A 27,507-nucleotide genomic window follows, 5' to 3' on the forward strand; every position below is an offset into this window, starting at 1 on the left:
TAACATTATCGGAGGGCTTTTGGTGGTGAAGGTGTGTATCCCATAAACGTCCTCTTCATCCTCAGGTTCAGTTGCCCCTCCTGCTCGTTCATCGTGATCCTCGCTGGATCGGTCGTCCTCTCCTGACTCTGCCACATGGTGAGTCAAAGATCGTTTGCATATTCGCAGGAAGTGTCCCATTGTTCCACAGCCCTTGCACACATAGGGCTTGAATCGACATTGATGAGCTCTATGGCTGCCCCCGCAGTGCCAACATGGTGCTAATGGATACGCATTCACACCCCACTGCGGACTCTGAGTCACTCTAGGCCTAGGTCTGGCCTCTGCAACCATGTGGGCCCTGCCCTGTGCCGTTCTGCTTGCTGAAAACATTATTTTGTGCACGGTGCTTGCCGGTGATCTTGGATTCTGTGAAGATACCTGTTTCGTGTTATCGCTCGTGGATATGAAGGCTTGGGCTATCGTGATGGCCTTGCTCAGATCTAGGGATTCGGCAGACAGCAGTTTGCTAAGAATGACTTTGTGGCCAATTTCAAGCACAAAAAGTCCCGCAACATTTCCCCCAAGGATCCTGCAAATTCACACTGCCCCGCGAGGCATCTTTGGTCGGTGACAAAACTTGCCACGTTCTGGCCTGGTTGCGTGTAAAAGCGGTCCTGGCCATCAGGATGCTCTCCTTTGGCTTGAGGTGTTCCCTAGCCAGCATATACAGCTCTGCATAAGATTTGTCCATTAGTTTGACCGGTGCCAACAAATTTTTAATGAGGCCATATACCGATGACCCACATATGGTGAGGAGAATCGCCCTGCGCTTGGTCGTCATCTCAGCCTTGTCCAATTCATTGGCCATAAAGTATTGGTTGAGGCGCTCAACGAAGGCTTCCCAATCATCACCCTCAAAAAATCTCTCAAGAATACCAACGGCAGCCATTACTGTGTTACTCGTCGCCAATTTGTTATGTTCAGAATAAATCCACAGGACTATATCGCAAGCTCAAACTGTTGTGACCTTGGTCTCTTTATTCAAACTCCAGAGTGAGGGAGCAGCATGGTAAATCACCTTTTATACCTCCTTGCCCCAGGGTGCACAGGTGACCCTTAGTTCTCCCACAGGTGTGCCCCTTAGTGGCAAGTCTCACATTTAGGTAAGGTTTACATGCATACATAGCAATAGCGATGCTCGCTTTTGTCTGAGGGTTCTGGAGGGGTTTCATGAGCCAGGCGGCAAGGCTGTAACCTTTGTCCCATAGCATCCAGCTCTGGCCTTGTGGCTGATGCTCAAACAGGTCTGAGATACTGCTTTCACGCAAGATGAAAGCATCATGGATGCTCCCTGGAAACTGGGCATTGACTGCCATGATGCGCTGAGTATGGTCGCAGACAATCTATACGTTGAGCAAGTAGAATCCGTTTTGGTTTCGGTAAACCTCTGGCTCCTCTAAAGGTGCTCGCAGGGATGTGCATACAGTCAATGGCACCCTGAACCTTGGGAAGCGAGCAATTCGTACAAAATCTAGAGCCCTCTCATTCTGTGCCTCCCTGGTCATTGGAAACTTTATAAAGTCCATCCTGCATGTGTACAGTACAGTAGTCAACTGGTGAATGCAGCGATGTATAGCGAACTGTGAGATGCAGCATATGTCCCCTGCTGATGCTTGAAAGGAGGCGGAGGCATAGAAGGCAATGCCACAGTCACCTTCACCTCAACGGGCAGTGCAGTCCTGTTCACGCTGGTAGGCTGTAGATCTGCCTGTATGAGCTGGCATATCTCTGTGACCACCTCTTTTCGGAAGTGCAGCCTTCGAACGCACTGTGGCTCAGACAGCTGTAGGTATGAATGCTGTTCCCTGTAAACTCATGGGGGGGGCGGGGGGGGGGTAAGGTCTCCTCCCCATACATCTGTGAGCACTTTAATTATTCTCAAAATGCTCTTGAATAAGCCTTCTTCCAGCTCGATGCTGCATAGAAAAAACAGCCAGCAATATTGGCAGAGATATTAAAGCCCCTATTCTTTTAAATTTCCTCAAATGTCCTCAATAGCCTTAAAAATGAACTATAAACACACAAAACCTCAATGTGTAAAACGCAGCCTTCTAAAAATCCTTTTATGAACTGGACTTCTGCTCCGTTTTTCAAGATGGTATCGTTAGCGCCGGGTGCATCGTGGGTACGAGCAGGTAAGACTTGAGTTTACCCGGCAGGTTTTTGGGCTGGTGGTAAAAATGGCGGTATTGGTGAATTTCCCACCCACGGTGATAGTGGGGCGTTGCACGCCAACTGACGTCATAAAAACGGTGAAAAAAATGGGCTGGCGGTATTTTTTTACCGCTGGTGCAAAACCACTGCCGAATTTTCCGCCCGGACACTAAATTTTGTGCGTTGCGTTTACCGCCCTCAAAAAAAATCACTTTTTCCGCCCCGTCACGGCAGTAAAACGACAGTAAATGGCCGCAAACCTGCTGAATTTCCAACCCTAACTGCTTAATCATGAGGGTGCTAGACTATTATTTTGCCTTTTTACGATATTAATGATATCCGCATGCTGTTAACATACTGATAACAACTTTACGCTCTTTTATATTGATGAGGTCTTCATATTGTTAAGGTATTAATGGAATTAAACTATAAACGATAGCTTCACTCTGACAGGACATCGATGATCGACTCAAACTGATGAGATATTAATTTCTTCTTGCTTTAAAAATATAATTGGCAGATGGCAGTTCTCAAAGAAGTCTAACTGACGTGTGACATGATACTGAGCCATGAAGAATAGGAAGGCCACTGGTTCGATCTCTCATTTGTGCTGAATTTGGTGATTTCAGCTGGATACCAGCGAGAATGCCGCAATTAACCTTTAAGCCCCTTAGTAAAGAATATGCAAATCGGTTCCCAATCCTGATTGCAAATGAGTCAAAGGTGGGCAGAGGAAACATTACAAGGACAACCTCAAAGCCTCCCTGATAAAGTGCAACATTCCCACTGACACCTGGGAGTCCCTGGCCAAAGACCGCTCTAAGTGGAGGAAGTGTATCCGGGAGGGCGCTGAGCACCTCGAGTCTCATCGCCGAGAGCATGCAGAAATCAATTGCAGGCAGCGGAAAGAGCATGAAGCAAACCTGTCCCACCCATCCCTTCCCTCAACGACTATCTGTCCTACCTGTGACAGGGACTGTGGTTCTCGTATTGGACTGTTCAGCCACCTTAGGACTCAATTTAAGAATGGAAGCAAGTCTTCATCGATTCAGAGGGACTGCCTATGATGAGATACAGATAACAGACAAGAGCAGAATTGCACTTGATTATTGTCATGTTTGTCTTCATTTATTCACATTTTTATTTACAGAATAAGTCCTTGATTTTTGCAATGCCGGCATGGCTACTGAAAAGAAAAACATGGAAGTTCTATTCAAGTCCTCAGGACATCCCACGGTCCTGCACGGCAAATGAATGCTTTTGAAGGCAAACATAGAAACCAATTAGTGCACAGCAAGGCTCCACAAACAGTAATGGCATAAATGGTCAGTTAATTTCTTTTGGTAGTGTTGGCCAAAGGGTGAATGTTGGCCAGAACACCTGGTACTAACATAGAAACATAGAAAATGGGTGCAGGAGTAGGCCATTTGGCCCTTCGAGCTTGCACCACCATTCAATATGATCATGGCTGATCATGCAATGGGATCTTTCACATCCACCTGAACAATCAAATGAGGTCTTGATTTGGAGATTTATCCAAAAGACAGCGGTCTAGAAATTGGTGCCGAGAACAATCCCTGCCCCAGAGTCACACCCGATATTGGGTCCCGAGCTTCATTTACATGGGTGGTAAGTGGCAGACATGTGTTGAATGTTCCCAGGCAGCTCACTGGTGAAGAGGATTGCAATTTTGCATCGCTGTATCACCGTCAGTAACTATCAGGTAGGTCATGCGAGAGGGGGTGGCAGACATTGCTGGAGAGAAGGAGTAATGATTGGGTGGGAGAGGGAGGCTATCGAGAGTGGGCCGAGCAGGAATTGACAATTGCCTTTGAGCTGCAGTGGAGCTAGGAGAAGCACTGCTGCACCCCCTGACTCTACATTCAGGTGAGTACATTTTACAAAACTTACCTTTTTTGGTAGTTGGCAACTGGATAGGCCACATGTAGACGACGTTTTACTGAATGCAGCCAGCTTGGTAAAGAGGCTGCAATATGGTAAAGGGGGCCTCAAACAGACTTTACGCCCCTTATTTGTGTGCGCAGAAGACCCAATGCCTGTTTCATGATCGAATTTCTAGACCAGCATCTCTGACAAAACAGCACTCTCTCAATACTTCATAGAAAATTCCTAGTCCCCCCTCCAAGAGTGGGAATCGTGGCTAATTTTTAGTTCCTCTTATCTAGAGTAATAGACTGACTACATATCCTTCTTTAAAAAAATACAAATAACCAGACTTTCTAAAACATAACAAACAAACTTTCACACATCAGAGTCCTTTATGTTTGATGAAGGTGTCCTTTTCCTGAAAGGGAGATTGAGAGTACGTGGTGCTTTATCATTCTGTGTAGCTTATTTGGTATCAGCTAGAGTGATTGCCTTGGTTTCGGAATTTTGAGTTACTGTATGCATGAATTCCTTGGCTCTCTTCGGAGACGTTTGGTGGCAAAATATTCAGCTAGATCAAGTGCTCGATCCAACTCTAACAGCACATCACAGATGCACTCTTTCTCCTGGGCTGGCAGTGCAAAATTTTAGACAAACATCTTTTTATAATCTGTGATCTCACAGCTTGCATCAGTGAAATCAGAGTTTGTTGTTCATCAATGTAAGCATGTGTCAATGGCACGTAAACCTTCATCCCTGTATTGTGTAACCCACTAATATGATTCATTTATAAAAGTTGTATTTTGTTTGGCGATGTAAAGACCAGTTAGAGCTTTCATAGCCTTCCCTTAGAATGCTCCATTTCCAGTGCCTGACAGTGTGTTGAATATATCTTGCAGACATTCTCTCCCATAGTGCAAAAGCAAAGTTCTTTCATGTAATACTGGTAATAACAAAACTCAGCTGGCACGCTTGAAACATTTCATCCATTTTTTTTCCACCTAGCAGGGATTGAAGTCAGGTTGCTTTATAGGTCAAACGGGAGTCTATGAGTCCACATTACTAGTAGAACCAGACTGTTGTTTGAATCGATAGAGCTATATGGGATGTACTGGAACTCTCGTTATGTTGACAACTAAAAAAATATTGGCCTGGATTTTGTGGTCAGCGTTGAATGAATGGTGTTCGCCGTTAATTGCCCACAGAATTAAACTGTGATATACGGTACTTAGAGCGCCCTCTATAGTGGATCTGGGACCTGTGTGAACAGGGAAAGCAATGGCGTGTCTCCTCAACCAATCAGATTGAAGGATCCTTACTGAGGCAGAGTCTAAACCAGTGTAAGTTAGAATCGTTAAATCTATGTAAAATCATGTACAGAAAGTGAAATAAAGAGAGGGAAAGGAAGATAGGATTAAGGTAGAGATATTAAAGACACAGAAAGAAAAAGTGAACAAAAATTATTTTAATTTTTAAAAATCTCCAACAATAATTAAATATGAATGAATGAAACTCTACATTTGTAAAAGTAAATTTTCAGTGTCAGTGAGGTTGTTTGACAGTAATTAAGATTTATCATGCCATTAAAAATTCACTTACACTTGACCTAATGTTTTCTGGCATATTTAGTCGATAAGTACCGCAACTTCCTGCCCTGCCATGTATGTGAATTCCAAGTCTGTTGGTGAGGTACCGGCGTAACAAAGTTTCTGGAGTGGACGGCAATTCGGACAGCAACTTCCTGATTTCTGCATTTAACTGCACATGTGCAGACGCCGGAGGTTGTTGTCCGATTTATTCCTTTATAGTGGTGAGCCTCACCATTATTCTTCCCGCAAAATCCTGGCCATTATAAAACTGAAAAAAAGCAAGTTTTGATTTTTTGCTGGTGTATTTTGCAGTAATTTGAAGTACATGGAGATTCTGCCATGCATTTCTATTGGACTTAGCAGAGGTTGCAGCAAGTACACCTCCTCTTACCCCATTCAAAAACTTCTGTACTTACCTTTTGGGGCCAGCAGGTCTCTGACTGTTTTTAATGAGGAAAGTGGCATGGCAGATGTTCTACTCAGTAGGCCATTAAAATGGCTTTCAGCCTCGTCCCAAATGATAAGGCTCTGATATATTTATGAGGCACCCCCGAGTCAGGCGAGCAAACTCAACCGCGGCGTATAAAAATCCACGGGATGTAAACAGAGTGGGAAGTAAACATTTTAGCTCCAGTTTCGCCTACCTTCCATCATCCTGTTCCCTCTCCCCTTACTTTTTCTCCCTTCTTCTTCCTCACTCGTTCTATCTATGCTCTTCTAATTCTGGTCTCTTGAGTATCCCTGATTTTAGTCACTCCACCATTGGCAGCCGTGCCTTCAGCTGCCAAGGCCCTCTGCTCTGGAATTCCCTCCTTAAATCTCTGCGCCTCTCTTTCCTCCTTTAAGATTTCGTTAAAACCAACCTCTCAACTGCACTAACATCTCCTTATGAGGTTCGGTGTCAAATTTTTATAACCCTCCTGTGAAGCGCCTTGGGACGTTAAAGGCGCTATGTAAATACAGGTCGTTGTTCCTTGCTCCCTTCCCTCAGCTTGCCCCTCTCTCTTAAGTCTCCCCGCTGCTGGCCTTTTTATCTAGTATCCCTAGGCTCGCTGGCTTCTCCTTGAAGCTCGGAAGCAAACTCTTCACTTTTTAAAGTGCTCATCGTATCGGCATATTTTACTTAGCTGCTATATTATAAGGTCTATGAGCATTTTTAAAAAGACCAGTGAGTTTCCCAATTGCAAAGAGTAGCTCAAGAGCCCAGGGAGTGCAAACAATCAGAGGCAGATGAAGTTAGTTATAAGCACTTTGAATTCCCAAGCTGGTAAACTGGCAAAGGTCAGCTGGCGTGCCTCAACAATGAAAGTCATGTAACACATCAGAGAGAATGGGGTGACTGCGACTGTATTGCTGCTTCTAAGGACTACAGTCTAAAAAGAAAGAAGGCCTTTGGATTTATATAGTGTCTTTCATGACCACCGGATGTTTCAAATCGCACTTTTTGGAGTGTAGTTACTGCTGTAATGTGGGAAACACAGTAGACAATTTGTGCACAAGCAAGCTCCCACAAAAAGTAATGTGATAATGACCAGATAATCTGTTTTTGTTATGTTGATTGAGGGATAAATATTGGCCAGGACACCAGGTATAACCCGGCTACTCTTCTTTGAAATAGTGCCATGGGATCTTTTACGTCCACTTGGGCAAGTAGACGGAGCCTCAGTTTAACATCTCATCTGATGGACGGCACCTCCAACAATGTAGCACTCCCTCATCACTGCACTGAAGTGTACAACCTAGATTTATGTGCTCAAGTCTCTGGAGTGGGATTTGAACCCACAACCTTCGGAGTCAGAGACGAGAGTGCTACCCACTAAGCCACAGCTGACACACTAGGTGGGGGGGGATGGGAGGGAGTGAGGCGGAGAGTTTCCTGCGCGATAGAAGCAAATCCTAGAAGCCAAGTCAACCAAAGCTAGAAGTGCTGCTTGACGAGCCACTATGCAAATTGTACAGAAGGGTCCAAAAAGCAAACTGTCTGCTCTGAATGCAGATGGTTGACAACTATGCACACATGGGACGACAGTGGAAGCAAAATTTACGTAACACACAGGAGTTCATTGATCATAATTCATACCTATTGAACTCATTGTTTATTCCTCAAATTATCCAAAAAAACTCATTATTATGTTTGAACAATTTTTGGTAATAAAGTGCCATGTTGTTCTTTATGTAAATACATTTTTATTTGCAGGAAAATTCCTTGATTTTTACAAAGCAGTCCTTGCTTCTCAGAAATCTGTTCTCCCCCTCTCACATTTGGATGAACACACTGCAGGTATAATGCCACAACTCCCATTATCAAATAACCTACCGATATTCACTGGGGCTGAAATTCAGCTCCCCAAAAAGGCCACTGACCACCAGAAAGCGGCGGCCAAGCGGCAGAGTCGAGCAGCCGCTGAGTTCTGGCCAATGGCTGCCGCCAGCGAAATTCAGCTCGGGGGGGGGGGAGCAGTTTGGCGGTCCCCACATCAGCCCCACTGCTGTTGACCGCCCTAAGTGCAACATCAAAGGGCACACCACCGATCTCCCGCACGCCCCGTGAAATTTAGCTGCAAAAATCATAAATGCTTTGCGCGTTGCCTCCGGCAGCTTTTTCTATCGTTGCACCTTCCCTTCACTCTGCTAGCCATGACAGCGTGGTGGCCCTTCAAGAGATAGGCACACTGCCCTTTTGGGTGTCAGGCCCCTGATCCGGCCCGAAACCCTCCCTGGTGGCCCAGTGGGCTAAATCTAAGCAATCGCTGCTTCTCTCCCCTTTAAATAAGGGGAGGGACGTGGTGACGCACACGCGTACTGACGTCATCACTGCTCCACTGCTGATTGACAGCGGCGGTGACTCCGTCCCAACTCCACTTCTGTCCCTCTACAGTACTTAACGCCGCACTTCCACCCCCATTATGACCGTCTTCCGGTTCGCCTGAAAAAAAACGACAAAGGGCTAAATTTCACGAAAGATGCCACTTCATCAGAAGCTGCGGTAAAATCACTTTAATAACAGTAAATGCGACCCGTTTCGGGCGGGGCTGAATTTCGGCCCTACTGTCTCGGATCTAGTAAAGAGGGTTGCTGGCGTCTGTGGAACTATATGCCAACACGAGTCACCAAGACAGCAAATGAAAGGTAATTGGGAACATTTGGAGATAAAGAAAAAAAAAATATTTGCTCATCCAAATGTGCTCTGAGAACATTAATAGCTTCCCATTTTTAACATTCTAAGATTTATATTCTGTTTAATTATAAGTTATACATTTTGTTTTTGCTAAAAATGCATCTACTCAATGCTATGAATAAAGGAAAAATGTATACTTTCCAGCTACCAATACATTCACCTCAGAAAATGATATTTGCCTTAATATCTATCCATGTATGTATTTATCAATTCACAGGTATTCCATAAGGATCTTCACCAAGGTGTCACTAAATCTAGGCACTCGTGACTAGAGATCCTAGTGGTTCAAATCACACAAAATGTCAGTACTAATTTCAGGAGTAAATGGACACTTTGCTTTCAGAGGTGCAAGCCCATTTTAAACAGGTGCCGGGCCAACAGGAAATCACTACCCCCCGCCCTCCCCATCTCGATTGGACAGGCTGCCCATCACAGCTGGAAACTCATGGGCAGTCTGCCAATTAAATTTAAAGGAGGCCGACCATCAAAATTGATAGGCCTCAGACTGATAGCCTTCAATTGGTCACCCAAACACCCACCCACCCATTTGCCCCAAAGTCAAAATCCTTATTTTTATTTAAACAAGTGAAGTTCATTGGAAACAGTTTTCTTTATTCCCCGAAGCAGGTGTCCTGTACAATAATGCAGGTACAGCAAGTAATCAGGAAGGCAAATGGAATGTTGGTCTTTATTGCAAGGGAGATAGAGTATAAAAGCAGAGAAGTCCTGCTACAACTGTATAGGCCACACCTAGAGTACTAGGTACAGTTTTGGTCTCCTTATTTAAGGAAGGATATATTTGCATTGGAGGCTGTTCAGAGAAGGTTCACTAGGTTGATTCTGGAGATGAGGGGGTTGATTTATGAAGATAGGTTGAGTAGGTTGGGCCTATACACATTGGAGTTCAGAAGAATCAGAGGTGATCTTGTTGAAACTTATAAGATAATGAGGGGGCTTGACAAAGTGGATGCAGAAAGGATATTTCCACTCATAGCAGAAACTAAAACTAGGGGACATAGTCTTAGAATAAGGGCCGCCTCTTTAAAATCGAGATGAGAAGGAATTTCTTCTCTCAGAGGGTTGTAAATCTAAGGAATTCTCTTCCCCAGAGAACTGTAGAGGCTGGGTCTTTGAATATATTTAAGGCGGAGTTAGAGAGATTTTTGAACGATAAGGGAGTAAAGGGTTATGGGGAGCGGGCAGGGAAGTGGAACCGAGTCCATGATCAGATCGGCCATGATCTTACTGAATGGCGGAGCAGGCTCAATGGGCCAAATGGCCTAATCCTGCTCCTATTTCTTATGTTCTTATTGTTATGTTCAGAATAACTCCACGATTGTATACTGTAAGCTCAAACTGTTGTGACCTTGGTCTCTTTAATGTAACTCCAGAGTGAGGAAGCAGCATGGTAGACTGCCTTTTATACCTGTTTGCCCGGGGTGTGCAGGTGACCCTTTGATCTCCAACAGGTGCGCCCCCTGGTGGCAAGTTTTACACACTAATAAAGTTTACATACATAACATCACTCTCCCCCCAGAGTCTTAGATACAAGTTATTTACAAGTTGAGGCGATCCAGGGCTCTACGTTCCTGGGTTGATCACCTGAGTTGAAGTCCTGGCATGGGTGAGTTGGTCGGATCATTGCTGCAGTGCAGCGAGGCTGGTCTGATCGGACTGTCGGGCATGGTGGATTCATCCTCATGGTTGACCGCGAGGTCGATTGCTGGTTGGGTGTGTGTTGGTGGATCAATGATGGTAATGTCCTCTTCAAACTGTTTTTGGTTTCAGTGAATCACAGTTTGGTCTGATACAAATGTTTTCTGCACATTTGTCCATTCAAAAGTTTGCAACAAACACTCTATTCCCCTTCTTGGATAAAACAGTGCCAGCAACCCATTTGGGACCATAACCATAATTAAGAACAAACACAGGGTCATTTACCTCAAAGTCATGTGATACAGCCACGCGATGGTGATATACGTTATGCCGGTGACGCCGGCTTTCTACATGATCATTGAGATCCGGGTGAACTAAGGAGAGCCTGGTTTTGAGTGCTCTCTTCATTAACAATTCTGCGGGGGGAACACCAGTAAGCGAGTGGGACTGCGTCCGGTAGCTGAGCAGAATCTGAGATAATCGGTTCTGCCGGAAACCGTCCGTCGCGCATTTCAAGCTCTGCTTGATAGTTTGGACTGCCCGTTCCGCTATACCATTGCATGCGAGCTTAAACGGGGCAGACCTGACATGTTTGATGCCATTGCGGGTCATGAACTCATTGAATTCCGAGCTGGTGAAACATGGTCCATTGTCACTAACAAGGACGTCGGGCAAGCCAAGGGTGGCTTTCAATGGTGTCAGTGGACGTACATGATGACATTATTACACATTCAATCCATTTAGAGTAAGCATCCACTGCTACTAAGAACATCTTTCCCAGAAAGGGGCCAGCAAAATCTACGTGGACCCTGCACCATGGTTTGTGGGGCCTCACTTGGTGCATTGCTCAACTGTGAGCAGGTATTACATTGGTGTACGCATGACTCCAATTTCAAGTCAATGCCGGGCCACCAAACGTGTGACCTGCCGATAGCCTTCATCATGACTATGCCTGGTGGGTACTGTGTAGGTCACGTGTAAATGTTTCCCGGGTGACCCCCTCGCTCTCAAAAACACCAATGACAAAAAGCGTTTCCGAGGGTTGCGCCATTTCCACCCCGGTGGTGGGCAATGGTAGCCGACTGAGGGCATCAGTATAGTTCTCAGTGCCTGGTCTGTGGCGGATTACATATTCATACGCAGATAATGTTAGTGCCCATCTCTGGATGCGGGGCGAAGCATTGGTGTTAATACCTTTGCTTTCTGAGAATAGCAAAATGAGAGGTTTGTGGTTGGTTTCGAGTTCGAACCGGAGTCCAAATAGGTATTGGTGTATTTTCTTAACCCCGTATACACATGCTAATGCTTCTTTCTCAACCATACTGTAGGCTCTTTCAGCCTTAGATAAACTTCTGGACGCATTTGCAACCGGTTGCAGTTTACCAGACACATTGGCTTGCTGTAACACACAACCGACCCTGTACAAAGATGCATCACAAGCTAGTGCTAAACGTTTACACGGGTCATACAAGACAAGTAACTTGTTAGAACATAGCAGGTTTCTGGCCTTATTGAAGGCTGTCTTTTGAGATTTACCCCAAACCCAGTCGTCACCCTTGTGTAGCAATAAATGCAAGGGTTCCAGCAAAATGTTCAACCCCGGTAGAAAGTTAACAAAATAGTTGAGGAGTCCCAGGAACGAACGCAGCTCCGTCACTTTCTGTGGTCTAGGTGCATTCTTAATAGCCTCCATCTTGGAGTCCATGGGTCTGAAGCCATCTGCCGCAATCTTTCTCCCCAGAAATTCGACCTCTGGCGCCAGGAAAACACACTTGGAGCGTTTCAGCCCAAGTCCCACTCTGTCCAGTTGCTTTAGAACCTCTTTCAGGTTGTGCAAGTGTTCGGTGGTGTTGCGACCAGTGATTAGGAGATCATCTTGAAACACCAAGGTGCACGGAACCGATTTCAGCAGACTGTCCATTATCCTCTGGAAGATGGCCGCAGCCGAGCGAATCCCAAAAGGGCATCTGTGGTATATAAACTATCTTTTGTGCGTGTTGATGCACGTCAATTTTTTCGAAGGTTCAACCAGTTCCTGTGTCATGTAAGCAGAGGTGAGATCCAGCTTGGTGAATGACTTCCCCCCTGTTAGCGTTGCAAACAGGTTATCTGCTTTGGGTAGTGGGTACTGGTCCTGTAATGAGACTCAGTTGATCGTTAACTTGTAGTCCCCGCAGATTCTGACTGTCCCATCGCTTTTCAACACCGGAACAATTGGACTGGCCCACTCATTGAACTCGACTGCCGATATGATCCCCTCATTGAAGTCTGTCCAGCTCGATCTCGACTTTCTCTTGTATCCTATATGGAACTGCTCGGGCCTTGTGATGAATGGGTCGTGCATCAGGGACTAGAGAGATCTGTACTTTGGCGCCTGTGAAATTGCCGATACCTTGGGCGCACGAGGCGTCATCCACTGAAGACAGTGCTTTGATGTCGTCCCAGTTCCATCGGATCTTTCCTAGCCAGCATCTGCCGAACAGCGTTGGGCATCGCCTGGTACAATCCATAGTGATAAATCATGCACAGTTCCGTCGTACGATACTTTCACTGCCGCACTGCCAATGACTCGTATGAGCTCTTTGGTGTAAGTGCGCAGTTTGATGTGGATCGGGCTTAGTTTTGGCCTCTGTGCCTTGTGGCTCCACAGTTTCTCAAAAGCCTTCTGGCTCATAATTGACTGACTTGCCCCCATGTCCAATTCCATGGCAACTGGAATGCCGTTTAATTTGACTTTCAACATTATCGGAGGGCTTTTGGTGGTGAAGGTGGATACCCCATACACTTCCTCTTCAGCCTTGGGTTGAGTTGCCTCTCTTACTCATTCAGCGTGATCCGTGGTGTGTATTACAACAAGCTAACGTTGCGGAGAAGTTGCAACCTGTCGCCTACGCTTCCAGGAGCTTCTCTAAGGCTGAGAGGGCCAACAGCATGATTAAGAAAGAGGCATTAGCGTGTGTGTTCTGGGTAAAGAAAATGCATAAGTACCTGCTTGGCCTCAAATTTGAGCTGGAAATCGATCACAAGCCCCTGATGTCCCTGTTCGCTGAAAACAAGGGGATAAGTACTAATGCCTCAGCCCGCATACAAAGGTGGGCACTCGCGCTATCAGCGTATAACTATACCATCCGCCACAGGCCAGGCACCGAGAACTGTGAGGATGCTCTCAGTCGGCTACCATTGGCCACCACGGGGGTGGAAATGGCGCAGCCTGCAAACTTTTTGATGGTGGCGCAGCCCGCAGACTTGTTGATGGTCATTGAAGCATTTGAAAATGATAAATCACCTGTCACGGCCCGCCAGATTAGAACTTGGACCAGCCAAAATCCTCTGCTGTCCCAAGTAAAAAAACTGTTTACTGCATGGGAGCTGGGCCAGCATTCCCGTTGAAATGCAAGAGCCAATCAAGCCGTTCCAGCGGCGAAAGGACGAGCTGTCCATTCAGGCAGACTGCCTGTTGCGCGGTAACTGCGTTGTGCTACCAAAAAAGGGCAGGGAGACGTTCATCTCGGATCTCCACAGCACACACCCGGGTATAGTAATGATGAAAGTGATAGCCACATCCCACGTGTGGTGGCCCGGTATCGACTCTGACTTAGAGTCCTGTGTATGGCAATGCAGCGTATGTGCTCAGTTGAGCAACGCGCCCAGAGAGGCACCACTAAATTTGTGGTCCTGGCCCTCCAGACCATGGTCAAGGATCCATTTCGACTATGCGGGCCCATTTCTCAGTAAAATGTTCCTGGTGGTGGTGGATGCTTTATCAAAATGGATTGAATGTGAAATAATGTCGGGAAGCACCGCCACCGCCACCATTGAAAGCCTGAGGGCCATGATTGCCACCCACGGCCTGCCTGACATACTGGTCAGTGACAACGGGCCATATTTCACCAGTGCCGAATTTAAAGAATTCATGACCTGCAATGGGATCAAACATGTCACCTCGTCCCTGTTTAAACCAGCCTCCAATGGGCAGGCAGAGCGGGCAGTGCAAACCATGAAACAGAGCCTTAAATGAGTCACTGAAGGCTCACTTCAAACCCGCCTGTCCCGAGTACTGCTCAGCTACCGCACGAGGCCCCACTCGCTCACAGGGGTGCCCCTAGCTAAGCTACTCATGAAAAGGACACTTAAAACCAGACTCTCGCTGGTTCACCCCAACTGCATGATCAGGTAGAGAGCAGGCGGCAGCAACAAAATGTAACTGATGTTCGCACCACTGTGTCACGGGAAATTGATCTGAATGATCCTGTGTATGTGCTAAACTATGGACATGGTCCCTAGTGGATCGCTGGCACAGTGATAGCTAAAGAAGGGAATAGGGTGTTTCTAGTCAAACTAGACAATGGACAAATTTGCAGAAAGCATCTGGACCAAATGAGGCTGCGGTTCACAGACTGCCCTAAACAACCCATAGCAGACACCACCTTTTTCGAGCCCATAACACACACCCAAAGGATCAATGACACCACACCAGACCAGGAAATCGAACCCATCACGCCCAACAGCTCAGCAAGGCCAGGCTCACCTAGCAGCCCTGCAGGGCCAACAACACGCCAGCCCAGCGAGGACACAGCCAACACACCAGAAAAGACATTTGTACTGAGGCGGTCCACCAGGGAAAGAAAAGCTCACGACTGCCTCACCTTGTAAATAGTTTTCACTTTGACTTTGTGGGGGGAGTGATGTTGTGTATCTTTAAAGGATGCACTCCCATGTTCCGCCACCAGGGAGCTCATCCCCTGAAGTCCCAAGGGATCCCAGCATCCCTTGAGAGCACTGTATATAAGCCGGCCCCTAAGGCCTGTTCCTCACTCTGGAGTGTCTTAATAAAGACTGAGGTCACTGTTACTTTAACCTCCCTGTGTGCAGCCTCATCTGTGTTAGGAACACATTCGCTGGAGGTGCCCCATTCTTCCACAGCCCTTGCTCACGCAGTGCTTAAATCGACATTGATGGACTCGATGATTACCCCCGCAGCGCCAACCTGGTGTTAATGGATTCGCATTCATGCCCCACAGCAGACTCTGAATCATCTTAGGTCTGGCCTCTGCAGGCATGTAGGCCCTGCCAGGTACAGTTCTGCCTGCTGAAGGCAGTATTTTATGCACAGTACTTGCCGGTGAGCTTCGGTTTTGAAAAGATATCTGTTTAGTGTTATCGTTCGCGGACATGAAAGCCTGGGCTATCGTGATGGCCGTGCTCAGATCTAGGGATTCGGCAGACAGCAGTTTGCGAAGAATGACCTCATGTCCGATTCCAAGCATGAAAAAAATCCCGCAATATTTCCCCCAAAAATCCAGCAAATACGCAAGGCGTCTCAGGTCGGCGACATAGTTCGCTACGTTCTGGTCCTCGGAGCGATGGTGCATGTAAAAGCGATACCTGGCCATTAAGATGCTCTCCTTTGGCTTGAGGTATTCCCAAACCAGCATGCACAACTCTGCATATGCCTCCTCCGTTGGTTTCGTTGGTGCTAGCAGATTTTTGATGAGCCTATTTATCGTAGACCCACAAATGGTGAGGAGAATCGCTCTGCGCTTGACTGCGGTCTCTTCCGTATCCAGCTCTTTGGCCACGAAGTACTGGTCAAGATGCTCAATGAAGGCTTCCCAATCATCACCCTCAACAAATCTCTCAAGAATACCAACAGCATCCACAACCGCGTGAAAGTTCATGATCTGTTACTCGTCGCTAATTGTTATGTTCAGAATAACTCCACAAGACTGTATACTGTAAGCTCAAACTGTTGTGACATTGGTCTCTTTAATGTAACTCCAGAGTGAGGAAGCAGCATGGTAGACTGCCTTTTATAACTGCTTGCCTGGGGTGTGCAAGTGACCATTGGGTCTCCAACAAGTGCACCGTCTGGTGGCAAGTCTTACACACTAGTAAAGTTTATATACATATGTTTTGGATTGATAATAATAGACCCAGATTCGGGATCTGGATGAATGTTAAATAAGAGACAAGACAAATGAAGTAAAGATAAAACACCGTTTACTGAGAGAAAAGAAACATAATACAGTTTACGAAGAAAAGAGAAGTATGACAAAATGCAACAAAGCTCACAGCCTTCGGCCCATCGGGAACTCCGCAACGACGGCTGGTCAGGAGCCTTGGGGGTCCCGGCACCACTCGCGAATCACGGTCCAAGGTGAAATTCGAAGAGCTACTGGACAGTTCCGTTCCTTTATAATATTGAACAAACATGGGTGCATGTGGCTTATGGCCAATTCCTAATCTGTAAAGCCCCAGCTGTTCTTCCACAAAGCATGAGACCTCGAGGTGCCGATCGTCCCATAAAGAAAATGGTGTGCGCATCAAGGTCTCTCTCTCTCTCTCTCTGCATCAACAACATTCCACGAGGCATGAAGCAGAAAACACACTGTAAATGTCGGAATATCATAATTAACCCTATGTGATTAACCCTATACAATACAACATAGCACTTATGTTCTTATGTAATGTTTGATGGGAATGCAATTTTGTTGGCTTAGGCACTTCCTAACTGGCACATAACACAAGTCTTTATTTATTCGTTCACGGGATGTGGGCATCGCTGGCAAGGCCAGCATTTATTGCCCTTCACTAATTGCACTTGAGAAGCTGGTGATGATTTTGACTCAGTGACTATGAAGGTACAGCGATGTATTTTCAAGTCAGGATGGTGTGTGACTTGGAGCAGAACTTGGTGTTCCCATGTGTTTCTACTCTTGTCCTTCTAGGTGGTAGAGGTTGTGGGTTTGGGAGGTGCTGTTGAAGAAGCCTTGGCAAGTTGCTGCAAGTAGATGGTACACACTGCAGCCACAGTGTGTCAGTGTGGAGGGAGTGAATGTTGAAGGTGGTGGATGGGGTGCCACTTAAGCTGGCTGCTTTGTCCTGGAAGGTGATGAGCTTTTTGAGTGTTGTTAGAGTAGCACTCATCCTGACTTGTGCCTTATAGATGGGGAAAGGCTTTGGGGAGTCAGGTGGTGAGTCACTCACTGCAGAATGCCTCGTTTCTGAACTGCTCTTGTAGCCACAATATTTATGTGGCTGGTCCAGTTAAGTTTCTGGTAAATGGTGTCGCCAGGCTGTTGGTTGTTGGGATTTGATGATGGTAATGCCATTGAATATGAAGGGGAAGTGGTTGGACACACTCTTGTTGGAGATAGTTATTGCCTGCCACTTGTGTGGCACAGACGTTACTTGCAAGGATGTCAGGGTGAATTCTACTGATGTCAGCAAGCGATGGTATTAGCACAGCAGCTACATGCGAACAATGGCAGACAGGTAAAGGCCCTCTGGTCCATCAAGCCTGCCCCATACAATTTCGATATCCGGTGTATCACAGTATATATTCTCCACCCCACCTGAAACCATGTGATCTCATGGAAGAGGCAATAAAAAAAAATTAAAAACCTTGGCTAACTTGGGGGGGGGGAAAAAACTGAGAAATTCCTCCCTAAATCATCTAGATGATCAAAATTAGTCCAGGAGATCACTCTGGCCCTTAATTCTCTGCATTACCTACCTTCTGTAAGAGGTGATCTCCACCCCCTGCTGGAACAAATCCAGCTCTCACTTGAGGGAATTCAGCAAATCAGCACCATCGCACGAGATGGTAGCCTGTTCTCTGCGAAAAGAACCACCTCCGGACAATTAACCTTGATCTAGCCTTATACAACGTAAATGACCCCTGGTCCTCCCTAAACAATGCAATTAGAACAAACTGTCAACTGGAACACAATCTATTCTGTTCATTATCTTATAAACCTCAATCAGATCACCTCTACATCTATGCTTTTCTAAAGTGTAGAGTCACAACTCTTTTGCCTATCTTGATAACTAAGATGCTTTAAACTAGGAACTAGTCTAGTTGCCCTCCTCTGTACTCTTTCCAAAGCCTCAATACCACCCATCATGAGAGGAGGCCAAAACTAGACACAGTATTCCAAGTGCGGCCTGAGCAAGGTCCTGTACAAGGCCAAAATAGTATGTCTTGTCTTGTACTCAATTGTCCTATGGATACACGCCAACATCTTATTTGCTCTAGCTATCATTTCACGGAATTAGTCATGTACCTTTAAAGATATATGCACTAGAATTGCCCCAAATTCTTTCTATCTCCACCTTTTTTAACACTTTTCCCTGCTGTAATGAATGTATGCCTGCGTTTACCTGCCACCAGGGGGAGCGACCATCAAAGGTCATTGGGCCACAGACACACACATGCAGCCCTTGTATGTAAAGAAAGCATCTCACTTTGAGAGCTAATAAAGTAGAGTCACTTCACGGTACTAAGCCTATTGAGTTATAGCATACGCAACATTTGCCGACGAGGCACAACACGAACTTTCACGCACACAAAAAAAAAATGAGCACCATTGGTATCCTGGAGCAATTCGTGGAGGGAGAAGACTGGGAGGATTTTACAGATCGCCTCGACCAGTACCTCATGGCCAACAAGATGGATGAAAATGCTGAAGCGGTTCGGCGCAGGGCGGTTTTCCTCACTGTTTGTAGTCCAAAAATCCATGGCCTCATAAAGAATCTGCTCTCACCTGCATGTCCAACGGAAAAGACCTATGAGGAATTGTGTACTCTGATTCGGGACCATCTCAAACCTAAAGAAGGCATTATTATCTCAAGACATCGCTTTTACAAGCATGTTCATTCTGAGGGCCAGGACGTGGCGGAATTTGTTGCCAACCTGAGATGTCTCGCTGGGCCGTGTAAGTTTGGAACCGCGTTGGAAGACATGCTGCGCGACGAGGTGATCCTGTGGAAGCTGGCTGTGGAGATGCTGGAACTGAGCAGGGCCATCTCAATCGCCCAGGCTTGCCTTACCACAGTCGATTGTACAAAGCAGATATCCTCACAGAGTCGGAACTCCACGGCAAGTACTGTGCACCAGATTGTGTTGTCGGTTGGCAGAGCTGCACTTGGCAGGGCCTGTGTTTGCGAAACCTGTAGTTGCTCGAAGTCCACCATTGGGCACAAATCCGATTTCACCCTGTTGGCATTGTGGGGGCAATCATCGTTTCAGACAGTATATTTGTAGAGGCTCTGCGAAAATGGGGCACCTTCAGCGGATGTGTCCGCAGCTCATTAAGCGTGCTGCGACACACCACGTGGATGATGATCGATCCGGAGTGGATCCGGCAATGCAACCCGAGATACCCGGGGAGGAAGTGTATAGTGTACATTTGTTCCTGAAAAAGAGTCAAACAATAATGATTGAAATAAAATTGAACGGCGTGCCGGTATCTATGGAATTAGACACGGGTGCGAGTCAGTCAATTATGAGCCAGAGGACTGTTGAAAAGCTGTGGGACACCAAGGCCGTGAAACCCAAGCTGAGTCCAGTAAATGCAAAATTGCATACCTACACCAAAGAGCTCATACCAGTGATTGGCAGTGCAGCAGTCAAGGTGTCGTACTATGGGACGGTTCATGACCTATCGCTGTGGATCGTTCCAGACAATGTTCCAACGCTGTTTGGCAGGAGTTGGCTCAAAAAAATAAAGTGGAACTGGAACGATATTAAAGCTTTGTCATCGGTGGATGACGCTTCGTGTGCTCAAGTGCTGCGCAAATTTCCCTCGCTGTTTGAACCGGGCATCGGCAACTTCACGGGAGCCAAGGTGCAGATCCACCTGGACTCAGATGCAAGACCCGTCCATCATAAAGCCCGGGCAGTCCCGTACATGATGAGGGAGAAGGTCGAAATCGAACTGGACAGACTCCAACGTGAAGGGGTAATTTCACCGGTCGAATTTAACGAATGGGCTAGTCCCATTGTTCCTGTGCTGAAGAGTGATGGCACTGTCAGGATTTGTGGAGACCTCAAGGTTATGATCAACCGAGTTTCGAAACAGGATCAGTACCCGTTACCGAAGGCTGATGACCTGTTTGCAACACTAGCTGGGGGAAAGTCGTTCACCAAATTGGATCTGACATCGGCCTATATGACACAGGAGCTTGTCGAATCATCGAAAAAACTTACATGCATCAATACACATAAAGGGCTGTTCATTTACAACAGGTGTCCTTTCGGAATTCACTCGGCTGCAGCCATATTTCAGAGAAACATGGAGAGTCTACTGAAGCCCGTCCCTAGAACCATGGTGTTCCAAGACGACATTCTGTCACAGATCGTGACACTGCCGAACACCTGCACAACTTGGAAGAGGTTCTACATCGTTTGGACAAAGTGGGGCTCAGGTTGAAATGTTCAAACTACTTCTTTATGGCACTGGAAGTCGAATTCCTGGGAAGGAAGTTTGCTGCAGACGACCTCAGGCCTACGGACTTGAAAATAGAGGCCATCAAAAATGCACCTAGACCCCAGAATGTGATGGAGTTGCATTTGTTCCTTGGTCTTCTCAACTACTTTGGTAATTTCTTAGCTAAATTGAGCACATTATTAGAGCCACTGCACATGCTGCTTAGAAAAGACTACAACTGGGTTTGGGGTGTATCTCAAGACAGGGCCTTCGAGAAGGCTAGAAATCTGCTTTGTTCCAATAAATTGCTGGTACATTATGACCCGTGCAAGCGTTTAATATTGGCCTGTGACTCTTCATCACATGGGGTTGGTTGCATGCTCCAACAATGCAATGAGTCGGGCAAACTACAACCCATTGCGTACATGTCGAGAAGCATGTCTAAAGTGGCAAGAGCCTACGGCATGGTAGAGAAAGAAGCTTTAGCCTGCGTATATGGGGTTAAAAAGATGCACCAGTATCTGTTTGAGCTTCGTTTCAAGCTTGAAACTGATCACAAGCCGCTCATATCTTTGTTTTCAGAGCATAGAGGTATCAATACCAACGAGTCATCCCGCATCCAGAGGTGGGCGCTGACATTATCTGTCTATGATTATGTCATTCGCCATAGACCTGGCACCGAGAATTGTCCCGATGCATTGAGCCGTTTACCATTGCCCACGCCGGAGGTGGAAACACCACAGCCCGCAGACCTACTATTGGTCATGGATGCCTTTGAGAGTGAAGGGTCGCCTGTCACTGCTCAACAATTAGGACCTGGATCAGACAGGGTCCGATCTTATCAGTTGTAAAATGTTGTGTCCTTAGTGGTGATTGGTCTGCCATTCCCAGGGAAGTGTGTGATGAGACCAAACCTTACAACCGTCGCAAAGATGAACTATCCATTCAATCTGATTGTTTGTTATGGGGTAATCATGTTATTATGCCCAAGAAGGCAGGGAGAGATTTGTATGGGATTTACACATTACCCATCCCGATATTGTAATGATGAAGGCCACTACCAGGTCTCATTTTTGGTGGCCTGGCATTGACTCTGATTTGGAGTCATGTGTGCATCAGTGCAACATTTGCATACAGTTAAGCCATGCACCAGTGGAATCTCCGCTAAGTTTGTGGCCGTGGCCATCCAAACCATGATCGAGGATCCACATCGACTATGCGGGTCCTTTCCTGGGCACAATGTTTTTGGTGGTGGTGGATGTGTATTCCAAATGGATAGAATGTGTAATCATGTCATCCAGCACATCCACAGCCACCATTGAGAGAGCCTTCGGGCCATGTTCGCCATTCATGTTCTGCCCGACATCGTTGAGAGCGACAACGGATCGTGCTTCACAAGTTTGGAGTTTCAAGAGTTTATAAGATTCAATGATATCAAGCATGTCAGGTCAGCACCATTCAAACTCGTGTCCAATGGTCAAGCAGAGTGGGCCGACAAACCATCAAGCAGAGCCTGAAACGCATAACTCACGGTTCTTTGCAGACTCGCATACTGCTTAGTTACAGGACGAGATCCCACACACTTACCGGGGTCCCCCCTGTTAAACTGTTGATGAAGAGAGGTCTCAAGACCAGGCTCCCGCTTGTCCATCCTGATCTTAACGATCACGTCGAAAACAGACATCAACATCAGCAGTGGTATCATGATCGCATGGCCGTGTCACGTGACATCTCTATTAATGATCCTGTGTATGTGCTAAATTATGGTCAAGGCCCCAAGTCAGTCACTTGCACTGTTACAGCCAAGGAGGGTATCAGGGTGCTTATTGTCAGGCTCACTAATCTGCAAACATGCAGGAGGCATATTGATCAGACGAAATTGCGGCACACAGACGAACCGGAACAGCTTGAAGAAGACACCATCAATTACCAACCGATTCATATTCAGCCATCAGAAGACCCTGCTGTTGTCAATGAATCTGGACCTTCAATCCCTGACATGGACACTGCCACTCCCATTAGATCGGCTACCCAGCCTCAAGTCAAGAATGACTCAGAGAGCTCACCTCGATCTGGAATTGAACTGAGACGATCAACTAGGGAGCGGAAAGCCCTGGACCATCTCAATTTGTAAATAAGACTGATACCAAGATCTTGGGGGAGGAATGATGTCATGTATGATGCCTGGGTTTACCTGCCGCCAGGGGGAGTGACCATCGGAGGTTTTGGGCCATAGACACACACGTACAGCCCTTGTATATCAAGAAAGCCTCCATGTTGAATCCTGACTTTGAGAGCTAATAAAGTAGAGTCAGGTCACACCTGATTGAGTTCACGGTACGAAGCCTATTCAGTTATTGTGTACACAACACCTGCCCACATGCATAACACTGCAATTATCCAATTTATACATCGGCCCTGAATTTGCAGTCAGAGGCTTCCCACGGGGAAATGCCCGTTTACCTGGTGGTCCAAGAGGTTCGGTGACTCGCGGTTCTGGGCCTCTCAAGGTACACGCAAGAAGAGGCCCAAGTTTGTCAGGGGAGCACGCAGTTAGCAAGCGCAAGCGCCCCTGGGATCACATGGGCCAGGCCAGTAAATGAGAGAAGGGAATCTCCATTCATGCTTATGGGAATTCCATATGTATGGAAACCCCATAAGTATGAATGGGAATAACCCCAAAAATACATCTAGACATCAAATAATTTTTTTTTTTAAATCACAGGGCCAAAATTTCCCTTCCTCAGGGGCGGAGCGGTATAGGGGACCGTTCGCCTGTTTTCCCACCGCGGCGACCCCTTTCCAAAATTGCCCCATGGGAAATATCCCTTTTGCGGAATTGCCCTGCGGGACCGGCACAGCCACTGGCTGGTGCCCCCGACACCTTTTTGTGTTGGTGCACTCCTTGTTGGTCGGTGGTGTCATCGCTCCTATCGGGGAGGTGGCGCTGCCGGCGACGCCATTTTATTTTTTATTGTCGACCGACTGCCAGGTCGGCCAAACGATTATGCCCCAGGGTTCGGCCGGGCAGCCAACAGGCAGCCTGGCACTCCCTCTTGGGTGAAACTCTCCCTGGTGGCCCAGTGGACCTAACTTAAAAATATGCAAAGCTCGCAGGAGCTCTCCCCTTTAACTGAAAGGGAGAGATGTTTTGACGCGTCACTGCGATGCGACACATCCGCGTCGCGCTGACATCATTAGCGCGGCCCTGATGAGTGATCGGGGCGGCTGACCCCCTGCACGGGAACATCCGCCCCTCAGCAGCAACTACATTCGCCCCGAGCAAACGAAAAATGTCCAAGTACCAAATATCGACATCACCTCCGCCGCAACCCATGCGGTGGAGAAAAACTTAACAAAACGGAAGCTGCGCCCCATTTCGGGCGGAGGTGAACTTTTACCCCAACATGTTTAAATTCATTGAATATTTAAAACAAAAACATTTTATAAAGGGGCTAAAAATAAACCTACCTTATTGTACAGGTTTTTAAATGTGTAAATTATTGATAACATTTTACTTTTCTGTTTTTTAAAACTCTGACGCTGGTAAAAGCCGGCCTTTTGCCTGCTTTTACCGGGCCGAAGAATTTCATGGGTTTTTGCTGGGCAGAAATTTGGCAAATAGCCCAACTCCCTGCCCACGGATGCCCCTTTTCCAGGGATGCTCTGGATCTGCCAAGAAGTTCCACGTTTTAGTGCATGTGCAGTGTATGCCTAAACTCTCAACTTGTGCGGCCCTTTGGGTGCGTGCGCACCTTGTACACACCTGTAAGGACCGCAAATTGCAGCCCATCATTTGCCATTCATGAGCCCAATCTTCCAACACATTAAGATCCGCCTGAAGCATCGTCTATAGTCCTAGCACCTGCACAAATCTTAGTATCATCTGCAAACTTGCAGATCATGCCCCCAATATCCACATCCAGATCATAATAACAGATTCAAATCGATCTATAACTACTTTTTGCCTCTGTCTTCCCAGCCAGTTCTCAATCCAGCTCAATATATTACCACTGATACCAGAGGCTTTGACCTTATAGAGAAACCTTTTGTGCGGTACCTTATCAAAAGCTTTTTGAAGCACGAAGTAGACAATGTAGCTCCCAAGTGTGGGTGGTGATCCAAGATGGCAGGCCTTCATTTGGGAAAGGAAAATTAAAATGTAAGTAGTCCTTAAGTTATTTAAGGTTTTTTTTTGGACATTTGCTGACTGGGAAAGAATTTAATTGAAGGTATTACTTTCTACACACAACTTAATATATCAATTATATCTTTGTTTTGATAAGTTATTAATATTTTAATAATTTCTTCATATTGTTAAGGTGTCAATGGTGTAATTTGGCTGCTTAGTCACCATTATTTTCACACAATTGAAGCATTGTCAGTGTCTTCAGTGTGTTAAGAAATTAAAGCTGTGTAACCTCCGCTGATTTATATTTTCTTTCAAAATCGCTCATTAAGATAACGGGGTCCTGGTAAGATCCAGGCATCTAAATACAAAATGATCCTGAGCTATATTTAAATTATTCAAACTGATCTGAGCTTGCCCAGTTTGGTCCAGCTCAGACTCTGGTTATTTCTGATTATTTCTGACCCAGACACAGTTAGTCTCCTCTGTTTGTTTCTTTATCCATGTTTAACACCTGGAACATTTGTGCAACCAAAACAGGACCAATCAAATTCAAAGCAAAATATGATCACGTGTTACTGTTTTAAAAAAACTCAATACAATAAATCAATTGTAATGTCTCAGAGTTAGATTGGTATTTATAATTCCACATTTGTTATTTTAAATTTTGCTCATGCAAATTAATATTTTAAAAGTCACCTGCACACCAATCTTAATAATTATACTTCTGTTATTTTTCCCCCAAGGGACTAATTTCAATGAATAATGCTGAAACACAAAAGTCACAAATTGTGTGTAGTCATGCGAGCTTAATCATTTCTATATGCTGCTTAAGATATTAGCCTCAAATTTCCTTGGAGCCCGCGATATTTCAGAATGATAGTGGGAATGAACTTCCACTCACTAGGGATGTATTATAATAATAGTGGACAGCCAAAGTCAAATTTATCCCTCAACCAACATCATTAAAACAGAGTAACTGATCATTTATCTCTTTGCACTTTATGGGACCTTGTTGTGCACAAATTGGCTGTTGCATATCACTGCATTACAACAATGACTACACATCAAAAATAATTCAATGTGAACTGCTTTGGAATGTCCTGATGAAAAGAAAGGCGGTTATATAAATGCAAGTTTGTTCTTTCTTTATTGAAGGTTAGTGCTTCCTTTAAGATCTATTAAGCACCAGAGCCTACTGTGTGTTGTTTGCCAATGCCCAAAAGTGCAACCAAAATTGTTGCATGTGTGCGCCTACTTTACGATAATCTGCTCCAACAGGAAGATCTGGCACTGAAGATGTTGTAGGTCAGCACACTTTTGGTGCACTCTGCAGCAATTATTCCCGGACAGTGCTGGGGAGGTGAATCCTCCCAGTAAGTCATTTTGCCATAGTATTATTACCCTTTCTGGGTTATTGCATTGTTGAGCTAAGGTGTGAAAGTCATCATCTGTTCTCTTTTAACAAGTAGCTGCTTTTTCTTCACCATTTCAAAAAAAAATTTCTGCTTCAAGGGCAGGCTTTCTTGCTCACTCATGTCCCCAGATTGCTTGTTTCTGCTTGATCTACATCTTTCAGCTCACCTCCTACTTTTTTCCATTGTCTGTTCCACTGTCTCCATGTCCTGAGAACTCCAATCTACACCATGCCTCAGAGAGTCCCTCTCCATGACACTATCAAAATCTCTGCAGCAATGTCAGCTTCAGTTCCCTTCAAAATGGCTGATGCTCATCTTGGCATTGTTGCCACAGCAAAATGAAGTAGTGGTAACTTCAGTGCCAGTCTCTCAGCTTGATGCCATCCTCTCCCCAAGCACTCCATCTCTGTGTCAATGATGCTGACAGCAAACAGGTGCACAATAGCCATCGAAGGAAAGGCATGGACCAATTGGGATGGGTTTGATGCTACATTGGAGCAAGAACTGGATGAAGCATGGAAGATATTGGAAGGACCAGTGAAAGATTTGAAATGCACGTCAGGTATGGAGTGAGTGAGTGAGAGTGAGAGATACACTAACAGGAACTGGAGCAGGATTGGATGTCAGCAGGTTCAATGATGAAGTGTCAGAAATTGTCAGCTCTGATGATTTTTGTCATTTTCCAATCCAGAATATTAAGTCAAGGAGAGTAATGGCCCATGGCAGAGAATACTCAATATCAGTAATCACGTCATGGATACTTTCACTCCCTTCCATTAACATTTTAATATTCTTAGCTTGTGGATTTTCTGGCATTGAAAGATAAGATTGAACCGTACATATTTCTGGACACTCACAAACATCAGCAGCGGTTATCCTTCAAAACTGAAGGAATAAAGAGCAGATGTACTCCTGACTATATTATCTATAATTTTTTGCCAGACAGGACTTAGCACAGATCTATGACAGTGTGGTTCACTCACCAGTTTTCTCAGGTTTGGATGGCACAAGAAGGCACTTTACATACAGATTCTTCCACTAGCTTGTATAAATTGAGAAGCTTACCTTGGAATCCATGAAAAACGGAGTACTGCGTGTCATGTATCTCACACTACTGTATATAGCTGTATCTTACCATGCTATACATGACTGTAACTAAATGTGACTTGTAACCACAAGCATACTTTACCACCAGGGGTGCACTTGCAGGAGACACTGCATACCTGTTCCACACAGGTATATA

General features: G+C 45.8%; 1 protein-coding gene across 5 annotated transcripts in view; it reads right to left on the minus strand.

Annotated features, from left to right (window-relative positions):
- LOC139280134 (leucine-rich repeat-containing protein 4C-like) overlaps positions 1 to 27,507 on the minus strand; it is a 1,057,670-nt gene that overhangs the window by 183,550 nt on the left and 846,613 nt on the right. For 4 of the 5 annotated variants that reach the window (XM_070899660.1, XM_070899658.1, XM_070899659.1 and 1 more), the window contains one exon: positions 3,161 to 3,257. The gene's annotated coding sequence lies outside the window, so the exon portion shown is untranslated. Of the gene's footprint in view, positions 1 to 3,160; positions 3,258 to 24,777; positions 24,804 to 27,507 lie in introns of those variants that run through there. The other variant, XM_070899663.1, reaches the window with a different exon arrangement.

The sequence above is a fragment of the Pristiophorus japonicus genome, chromosome 14 (assembly GCF_044704955.1).
Source record: "Pristiophorus japonicus isolate sPriJap1 chromosome 14, sPriJap1.hap1, whole genome shotgun sequence".
Taxonomy (NCBI): Eukaryota; Metazoa; Chordata; class Chondrichthyes; family Pristiophoridae; genus Pristiophorus; species Pristiophorus japonicus.